Below are 10,800 nucleotides of genomic sequence, written 5' to 3'. Positions count from 1 at the left end.
CTCTAGCATAGCTTTCCCACAGCAGTGTAGGCAGGGATCTTCTTTTTGTATGGGAACCATACTGTTGTGAAGCTAATCTAACGGCTTACTGAGTGGTCTAGTCGATAGTGTGGTGTAGCTAGCAACTCGGACGCAAATACCCTCTCCGGGAAACTGTGCTCGAACCATACCAGCTGCAACTGGATAGCTGTACCTGGCATGGCTGTGCTGTGGACAAAGAGGGCACTAAGGGAAACTGGCGATTGTGGTGTTCATTTCAAGGTAGTTCTCCATTCACTTATTGTGCTTAGTTTTCTTCTTACATATGGGATTTGGTTTAAATTTTAATTTGCCATTTGTCTTTTTGGCTTTTTTGAGAAGGCCAGATGTATTTGGTTTGTTGGCTTATCTTTTTTCTTTTGAGGGGGAAAAGGAAATATTATTGTCTGGAATGATTTGTCCCCACCCCCACCATGCTGTTTTCTTCTGGGCTTTTGAGTTGGGTTTTTGGGGGGGGGCTCTTTTAAATCTTTGTTATGTTGGTGTCTATGCATACTGAGGTTGCTTTTTAGCACAAATTTCCACAAGAGTGTTGCACCACACAGTGGCTGTTTTTATAATTCTAGATTTCCCTATCGTTCCCAGAGCCCTTGGTACAACACACGGAAGTTCCCATCACCTTCCTACTCTCACTTTTTTGCACCCATGCATGCTAGTCTCTGCCTTAAGAGAGGTGACAGTCTGGAAAAGTGGGAGTGCAGCACTTAAGGACACCTGCCGTGGCAGAACTGTGTAGTTAAGCTTGCAGAGTCCCTGCTTGAACTAGTCTGATTCATGCAAATACACTTCTCTCTTTCTTACATTCAACAGCATTAAATTTACACAAACACACCCCAACTGGAAAAAAACAACTCAGAAATGGGTATTGTATATGCAGGTTTTACTCCTCTTGAATAGTAAATTGTCTGCTGCAATTTGTGTCTTCCTCAGAGCAAAAGAAAAATTGTGTGTGTGTGTGTGTGTGTGTGTGTGGTGTGGAAAAAAATGTAGCCTTTTCTTAAATGGTAAATTACAAAGAATTCTGCCTACCTTTGTAGTAATGCGTCTGTAAAATGATTTGCCAATAAATTGCAACCTAAAATCTTAAACATGTGCACTGTGTGACTACAGTACATAACAAACCTGGTAAAGTCAGCTGGCAGTTTCTCCCCAGGTCTGTGAAAAGTCCCTCCTGCAGCAGTATCTGGCAGGGGTGTAATATGATGATGTTCCTCTGAATGTTCCAGTTGGAAGTAGAAAATGATGATAGTCAGGTATTTCTTAAATGCAATTTTCTTTAGTTACAAAGAATGTACGGAATCTTGTGTCTCTGAACACAGAAGGAATCAATTTCTTTTGCTCAGAACACCCAGAGCGCTCTTTTCAGCCTATAGTCCTGACAAAAAAACCTCTTTTTTTTTTTTTTTGAGGGTCAGCCACTGTACTTCCAGCTGCTCCTTTTGGCTCTTTCTCTCTCTCCCAGACTTCTTTCTTGTCCCTTCTGAGTTTCTTTGTGTTATGCCTTCCTTCACACACACCCCTACCCATAACAATACTCAGCAAAAGCTCTTGTATGGATTCACACACATCTTTTTTCTTAGATCGGATGTGGGGCATATGCTTACAGTTATGATAGTCAAAGAGTGAGTTCACACCTATCCACCTCAATCCTTAACAAGGTTTCACCCATCTCATAACACTAAATTAAATGAAGGAGACACTGTGCATTCTCTTGGCTGGAGGCAAGGTACCAATCTGAAATTGCTTCAGCAAAGGGAGAATTGGAAATAAAAAGCAAAAATATTGAAGATATTGGCACCTTCACATGTTGCCAACTCTTATAATTTTATCATGAGTCTTGCAGTAGTTAGTGCTTTTCTTAAAGCCCCAGCTGCTAGAATCAAGAAGCTCAGGCTTTGTCTACACTACCAAGTTTTGTCGACTACATTTAGATTGACACCCAAAAGTTGACTTAATAAAAATTGGAAAAGCTTATTCACACTAGCCCCCTCTGGTGACAGATCATGTCCACATTGGGGGCACTGTCATTGACAGTGTGAGCAATGCACTGTAGGTATGTATCCCACAGTGCAGGGTGACACCTTCTGTCCCTAAGAGTTGTGGGAAGGTGGAGCCGATCACGGTGCATCTTGGGACTGGGCTAAATGTCCCATCATGCATTTCTTTGTGTCCCAGCCCTCCACTGGCTTCTGGCTTTCTTTTGCACCATTTTTTTAATGGCCATTCTTTGCTGTGCACCCCGGCATCTGTAGTGAGAAGGGTTGGAGCCTGCACTTCTGTCCTATGCTCTGTTAAGTGTCATGAGGACATCATGCATGGCAGTGCAGGTAATCATGAAATTACTGATAGAGAAAGACTCGCAGGCGCCCAACATTCTGCATGATATGGATAGCAGCAATTTTACATTGCTTTTAGCATTCACAGAGCAGCTGCATAGGGTAAACCATCACTTTTGGGCTAGGGAAACCAGCACTGAATGGTGGGATCGCATTGTCATGCAGGTGTGGGATGAAGAGCAGTGGCTACAGAACTTTCGGATGCATAAAGCCACCTTCCTGGAACTGTATGCTGAGCTGGCCCCAGACTTGTGGCACAAGGACACCAGAATGAGAACTGCCGTCTCAGTAGAGAAACATGTGGCCTTGCAACCATCTCAATAGAGCATGAGCTGGCCCAGACTGTGGACCTTCAGGAAGCAGTTCAAATCTTTGCACGGAAGAGGGCACGGAAAGCACCGCTTTGATTATTCAAACAGATAAAAATGCCAGGGTTTACTATGCAGACAAGAAAAGTTACATTTGCTGTTCAGCGTTTGAAAGTTAAGTGTTACTTAAAATTTTTGAACAAGGCATTTTAAGTTGTTAGTTCTCCTTTATTGGGGTAGGTAGCAGAGCAGTACCATGAGAGGAGTAGAAAAGGAAGAAGGCAGAATTGAGACCTTTCAAAGTTTTGACCCAAGCGAGGGAGCATGGGGCGTCATTTGAGCTCCCTGCCTAAGGTGTCAAAATGTTGTGGGCCGGCCCTGAAGAACATTTCTTCTTTGCTGCGTCTTGGCCTCTTTCTTATCTGGCGGAGATGGTCGCCGGGGTGCATGGGGTGTTCCTGATGGCCACATCTGGTGAAGCACAGGGGACAATGCACAGATGTGGGATTGTTAAATTCAAGCACATCATTGAAACATTTCACTTATATGCACCTTTTGCAACATACCAATCACTTTCTCACACACCCTTGCGGTTTTGGGCAGGGGTGGGTGGGGTGCTGCACCTGGACAGAAGAACTTACAGTCTTTGCAGGGGTTGTGATGCAGCTTTACAGGTAAATAATTCTAAAATTACCCACACTATTCCACAGGCAGATATCATTCTAGCAGACATCTCACTGCTGAGGGTAAGCAGGGAAACAAGGTAAAGCTACTGCATGCTCATGGCTTCCGCCCTGCTCTATATGTAGCTCACCTATGTGCTGCTTTGGTTCCTGCCCAAGTGATTGCTGAATGGTGCGGGACAGTGTCCTACAATGGGGGAAGGAACAAAGCTGCACTACCACACAACCATGCGGCAGAGAATTACTGAGTATCTCCAGGAAACTTTCCTGGAGATCTTTCTGGAGGATTCCTATGAGATCTCGGCATGCATCAACACCCTGTTCCGTCGTACTGATTGGCTACACGGGGACATGTCCAGCCCACAGAAACACAGCCAGCCTCCCACATTTCTATGCTCTGAACCCACCTCCACCCTACAAAAGCCACAGCCACTTACCAGCAAGGGCAGCAGATTTGTGTAATTTTTGGTGGTGCCCAGAACAGATCCAAGTCCTACCCCCACCCCCTCACCTGCCTAAGGCTCTGAAAGGGAGTTTGGTTGCGGGAGGGGTGAAGGATCTGGGAGGGAGTTTGGGTGCTGGGTGCAAGCTCTGGGCTGGGGCAAGGAGTTGGGGTGCAGGAGGGGGTGTGGGCTCTGGGAAGGAGTTTGGATGCGGGAGGGGGTTTGGAGTGCAGGCTCTGGGAGGGAGTTTGAGAGCATGAGGGGTGCAAGCTCTGGGAGGGAGTTTGGGTGTGGGAGGAGTGCAGGCTCTGGGACGGAGTTTGGGTATGGGGTGCAGGCTTTGGGCAGGGGATTGGGATAAGGGAGGGGGTGAGGGGTGTGGCGCTTACCTCAGGCGGCTCCTGAAAGCAGCCCGCACACCTCTCTGGCAGTGGCCCCTAGGCTGGGCGACAAAACTTGGTAGCGTAAACAAAGCCTGAATGAGAATTTCAGTTTAAAAAAGTTTATAGCCCTCATGGCTGCAGAGAAAAGCTTGAAAATTTCACTCAAGTGCACCCTAATGGCTTAGAAATTAGAAAGCAAATAAAAATAACATTTTTAAAAATCTCATGGTTTTTAAGCCAATTTCATAATTGTCAGGACCCGGACTCATAACTCTTGAATGCTTTGTGTTGGCAATACTGCATCCCAATCACTTTTGAACCTAGGTCAATATGGAGAAAAGTCTGAAATGGAGAAGTGATTAACAGAGAGCAGAGTTAGGAAGAATGCCTCTGTCCCTCCCTCCCCTCCAAAACACAGATTGAGAGAGCAACAGGGACACTGTGATGCACTGTTGAATAAGTGGAGAACCAAGACAGAACAAAAAGAAAAGGTGTACTTGTGGCACCTTAGAGACTAACAAATTTATTTGAGCGTAAGCTCTTGTGAGCTACAGCTCGCTTCATCGGAATGCCATCATGCATCTGATGAAGCGAGCTGTAGCTCACAAAAGCTTACGCTCAAATAGATTTGTTAGTCTCTAAGGTGCCACAATTACTCCTTTTCTTATTGCAGATACAGACTAACACGGCTGCTACTCTGAAAAAAGGCAGAACAGTAGATCGAGCAAAGCTGCCTGTGATAGTTTGCTTCTGCTCCACCCACACCATCTGGTATGGAAAGAGACTTTATTTTTTTGAGTAGCACATCCCCTGAGAGACAGCCCCCTTTCTAAATGAAGGCTGCATGCTTCCCTTTCTGTCCTCCTGTAACAAACCCAAGGTTTTTTATATACACAGACACCATGTTCAGCAGCAGGGTGGGAACCCAGGAACTTCAGCACCAAAAGCAGAAGCTTCTATTACTTCAGCTAAACAAATAACTTTATTAGTAAGGCTATGATTTAATCACAGGTATTTTTAGCAAAAGTCATGGATAGGTCACAGGCAAGAAACAAAAAATCAAGGCCCATGAACTGTCCATGACTCATACCATAAATAGCCCCGATTGAATCTTGGGGGGGGATGCAGAAGCCCCAGGGGGCCCACTGCTGCTCTGGCCGCCACGGGGCGGGGGAAACTGCTCCAGCGGCCCTGGGACTGCTGCCGGGAGCCACTGAGCTGCGGCTGCTCCTGCCACCCCGGGACCACTGCTTAGGCAGTCTCTGGGGCCAGCCGCACTGGCCGCTGCTTGGGAGGTCCCTGGGGCCAGCTGCCCGGGACTATTAAAGCAGCAGCTGGAGTGGCTAGCCCCGGGCTGCTCCAGGTGTGGCTGGCTGGGAGGCCGCCTGAGTGGCTGGCTGCAGAATGCCTCCAGTAGCAGCCGGTGTGGCTGTCCCCTGAGGGTCGCCTGAGCTTAGGTGGCTCTGGGGTCAGCCACACCGGCCACTGCGGAAGTCATGGAGGTCGCAGGAAGTCATGGAATCCATGACTTCTGCGACCTCTGTGATAAACACGGAGTCCTAGTTATGAGTATGTAGGAGACTTGTATCCTTGGTGCTAGCCACTAAAGGGAGACATGTTCCCTCAGGTCTTACTCTGGCCTGTGTATTGGTCTATACTGTCACCACTCCCAGTTGTATCCCAGCAGTACCACTGTTTTAAAGAATTTTTTTAAAAGGGAGAAGTATATAAACAAACCACAAAAATCCCATGTAATATATATATAAATGCATTTTATTTATTGGTTCTCCACTTGCATTTTTCTTAGGAAGGAAGTGGGGCTCCCGCTACATATGACTAAGCATAAAATTAAAATGTAACATCAAGCTGAAAGAAGAAATGATACAAGGCACTGGTGGGTGGGTGGCTGGTAGGAAGAGAATAAGGAGCAATGGCAGGATTCCAAATCCTATATTTGCTTAGGACAGCAATGCAGCTATGATCCCTTTTTCTCTCCCTTGCCCACCATGGAGGGAAGAGGGTAGCCAAGGCATACAGTCTAGCCAGAGTCCTATACATCTGAAATGGCACTTTGATGTACAGATCAGATAACTGCAGTTGACATCCAAATTGTGGAAAATGAAGGCCAGTTGTAAATCTAAAAAGCAGTAAGCATAATTGTTAATGAGTAGGACTCCATGTGTGTCGTTAATATAGTGGAAGTCATGGATTCTGTTACTTTCCGCAACATCCATGACTTATGTAAGGGGCCAGAGTGGCTGACCCCAGAGCCACCTGAGCAGCTGGCTCTGGGGTCAGCTGCTCCGGTGGCCCCCGGGACAGCCACACCAGCCACTCCTGGAGCTGCCCCAGGGACAGCCACACCAGCAGCTGCTCCGGTAGCCCCCAGCAGTGGTCCTGGGGCAGCCGGAGCCGCTGCATTCCATGGCCCCAGGCAGCAGTCATTGAGTGGCCATCTGCAGTCCGTGGCCCAGGGCAGTAGTCCCTGGGCAACTGGTTGGAGTAGCTTTGGTCCGCAGCCCCCGGCAGCTGGTGCCACTGGCCCCGGGCATCCCCCCCCCAGTCTCCCCCTAGCAGCAGCATCCTCCAGGATGCTGCCCCCCAGCACCCTCTCCCAAGATTTAATCACAGGTATTTTTAGTATAAATCATGGACAGGTCACGATCTGTGAATTTTTGTTTATTGCCCATGACCTGTCCATGATTTTTACTAAAAATACCTGTGACTAAATTGTAGCCTTATTAATGAGGTATTTGCATGTAAGAAAAGTAGAGTACTTCATTGGTAATTTGCTGGTTACTAATATGCTGCTGTGCAGAGATCTTCATGCTCTAGGGAGGTGAGATTATTAAGTCTTCATTCTCTCTCTCTATATATTCCCAGCCACATACTGCAAAACATATCAAAACTGAACTGGAGAATAAAATGAGTCTGACTGCCACACTAGTATATTTCACTATTGTCAAATGAAGTCTTCTTTCAAATTATTCTTCTGATTTCTGAATGTTATTTATTTATTTCTGAGGAGCTATGTTCTCAGGGAAGGAGCAGGGCAAAAGTTTCAGGAACTGTGGGGCTGTGTACAATAGTTCCCAGAGGATCCCTGGGTTCTGTGGGTCTTACACTCCCAACCCTCTTCCTCAACAGGGGAGCATGTGAAGGAAAAGCTCATGGAATTTACTGAGCTCTCTGTCTACCTCCTGTGGGTTTGACTGTGGGAATGTACCATGTGGCTATCCCATCACAGAATGAGTTTGACCCTTCCCTCCCACTCTAGTGTCTGATGTAGTTTTTTGAATGTAGCGCAAAGGCAGTAATATGGCAGTATAGGAAATACCAGACTATGATTCTGATCAGTCTTGAAATTAGATCCACGTGTGCATCTGGGCCCACTGAAGTCAGTGGGCTCTGGATGGTTGTATTGGTCTGCCTGCTTGAAGAATCAGGGTCTGTTTATATCTAATTGAAATGGAGGAATTAGATTTCAAATTCTAGAAATAAGAATGATTCCAGGTTTCCCCCCGCTCCCCCATGGAATATTGTATTGAAATGTGAGAGAAGAAATCCAAGTGGTTAATCTCCTAAAATGTCAAATGAAAGAGCCCTGTGTTAATAATGTCGCTCAAATCCACTGGTGTTAGCAGCACTGGTCCCTTGGAATACAGATAGGCTTTTGGAAATCTTTTTCTCAATTAAACCTGCTCTAAATAGAGTTAGAAGACACAAGCCCTTGAACCAAAGTCCATGAAAATCAGTAGAAAGACTTTCATTGTTTTCACTGGGCTTTGGATCAAGCCCACAATGCTTAAAAACACTGATGACTTGTCCACAGGAGGGCTCCCAACATTTCTAATACCAGTGGAGTTGACCCATTGTTAGCAACAGTGGAAACTTTTTGCAAATTTTCTTCAGTTTTTAGACAATATTCTGAATGTACAGAAAGTAACAGAAAAATTGGCATTCAAAACAGAGAGAGCATCTGGGTAGTGCTACTATCAAACTACAAAAGAGAGAGATTTTTAAAGGTTTCAGAGTAGCAGCCGTGTTAGTCTGTATTCGCAAAAAGAAAAGGAGTACTTGTGGCACCTTAGAGACTAACAAATTTATTAGAGCATAAGCTTTCGTGAGCTACAGCTCACTTCATCGGATGCATTTGGTGGAAAAAAACCCCCAAAACCTCATTTTTTCCACCAAATGCATCCGATGAAGTGAGCTGTAGCTCACGAAAGCTTATGCTCTAATAAATTTGTTAGTCTCTAAGGTGCCACAAGTAGATTTTTAAAGTACTCTCTCTGCTGTTGATGCTTGACTAGATGACCAACTGTTTTCTTATTCATGGACTGCTCAAAATAATTTACAAAAACACCAATAAAATAAAGGAGGCAATAGAACATGAATTCAAGAGCAGGATGAGCATTCTGAGGGGGATTCTGTGCTTAGCCAAAACATTCACATTTTGGATCATAAAGCACAGTACTATTCTATTCTTGTTCCCTCTTTGTCTCTCCATTTGTTTTTCTTTGCTTTGTTTTTCACTTCTGGGAATCCTGCAGAGAGTTAATAAAGGAGCCTTTGTTTTAAAAAAGGGTCAAACCAACAGCAGCCAATTGATCATAATTAAGGCTAAAATAATACACTTTTATTGGCCTGTTTATCTTGAATCGAAAGTGTGCTACACCTGCTGCACCTTCAATCTGCTTGCAGGTCCAGTTTCTTATCACTCTACCATTTTCTAAGTCCCAAGCTTATTGGGGGCGATGCTTAGTGCCCAAAGCACCTCCGTTGTTACTGTTCTTTGTTCACTTTTTTTTGTCATGTATCAGCGGGTAGCCATGTTAGTCTGTATCCATAAAAACAACAAGGAGTCCGGTGGCACCTTAAAGACTAACAGATTTACTTGGGCATAAGCTTTTGTGGGTAAAAAAACACTTGCAGCCTGCATCTGTAATTTTCGCTTCATGCATCTGAAGAAGTGGTTTTTTACCCACAAAAGCTTATGCCCAAATAAATCTGTTAGTCTTTAAAGTGCCACTGGATTCCTTGTTGTTTTTTTTTGTCATACATCCCTTTTATACCAGTGTTACTAATGAGACATATCACTGTCCCCAAGACAGTCTCTTCATCTGTCAGTAATTGCTTTATAATGTAAAATGACACCAATGTATATAGCAGTAATTCTAGTCAGAACTTTGTGTTTTATATTTAAATTATGCTGGACTTTTAATCTTTCTTTGAATGGGCCTCATTCAAAGCTCACCAAAGTCAAGGGGAATCTTTTTACTGACTTCAGTGGCCTTTGGATCAGGCTCTACAGGCATATTTTGTATGATGTTGATTGTTTCTGTGGGTTACTTCTATCCTTTTGGAATTTAATTTTCATGTGCTGGATAGGGGTCTCATGAATCTCAATAGCAAACATGTGTGCTCTTGTCAATGGAGACTAGACAGTTGAATGAAGAGGTGACAGAATAGAACTAGGTGGATATTCACAAATTTATTTCTATAAACATTATGTAGAATTTGCTTTTACTGTTTGTGTCCATTTTGTGCTAATTTTCCAGTGTATTCTAGTGCATAAGTTTGTCAATAGAATGTTCAGAGACATTGCCTTTTAAGACAACAATGGAGAATATTTGCAGAAAAGCTATTCTGTCTTGTACTAAGGCCACTTTATCTCAGGATTTGATGAACCACAAAGGCGCCTTAGTCCCATTTCTGTTCCTTCCAGACATGTGCAGAACACAGCTCAGCCAGTCCAGAGGTCATTGTCTGGTGTTAAATGGAATATTTCAACCTATAGGATTAAGTGGTAAAGACATGATTGTAACAGGCTTTTGTGTAGTCTACATCCACTTCATCAGGTGTCTGTGGAATCCATTTTATGCCCTTCCATGTAGAAACTACAAACTTTATTTTAGTTGAATTAGTCCTCAAATACTTTATTCATAGGGAAATGATCTCTGCATCTATTGATTGATAGGAACTATGCAACCTTTCTGGATTATGCAACCATAAAGCTACTGAAACCGAGCAGTTATTTCCTCCTCTTAACAGCTTACTTGATGTCTTTTTTGATATTATATAGGCATCTCCGATTGCCAAGTCAGGCTCATTGGAAAAGGGGTGGGAATTCACTGTGTGTGCTCAGTGAATTCTTTAGCATCCTGAAGTGTATGTTGAGTTTCAGGTAGTGATGTTTTAGGGACAAATTTTCAATGGGGTCTTCACATGTGTGTATGATTCTACACATGAAAAATCACTGTGCGCACAAAAAAATATAATGTACAATGTATTTATGCTTAATTTATCAAAAAAGTTTAATCCTATATACTATTTCTGCCCTTTACATACATAAGTAATAGTAAACAAACATTTTGCTTACATAGGGCTGCATGTGCAGAGGGGTGTGTGCACAGACTACATGCTGAACACTTGGCTCTTGAAATCGTTGCTGTAACTGAGCCTAATGGATCTTTGGCTGAGAACTCTGTGATTAGAGCCAAGGTGAAGGCTCCATTTGGAAGAAAATTTTCATCCTCTCTGGCCACACCTCTGCAGGGGTGAAGTAGGAGGTTAGATTTTTAGAACAGGATTGCTCTACAAGAAAA

This window comes from Dermochelys coriacea, chromosome 8, assembly GCF_009764565.3.
Source record: "Dermochelys coriacea isolate rDerCor1 chromosome 8, rDerCor1.pri.v4, whole genome shotgun sequence".
Classification (NCBI taxonomy): domain Eukaryota; kingdom Metazoa; phylum Chordata; order Testudines; family Dermochelyidae; genus Dermochelys; species Dermochelys coriacea.
The sequence above is the reverse complement of the archived record's forward strand: the minus strand, read 5'-3'. Positions refer to the sequence as shown.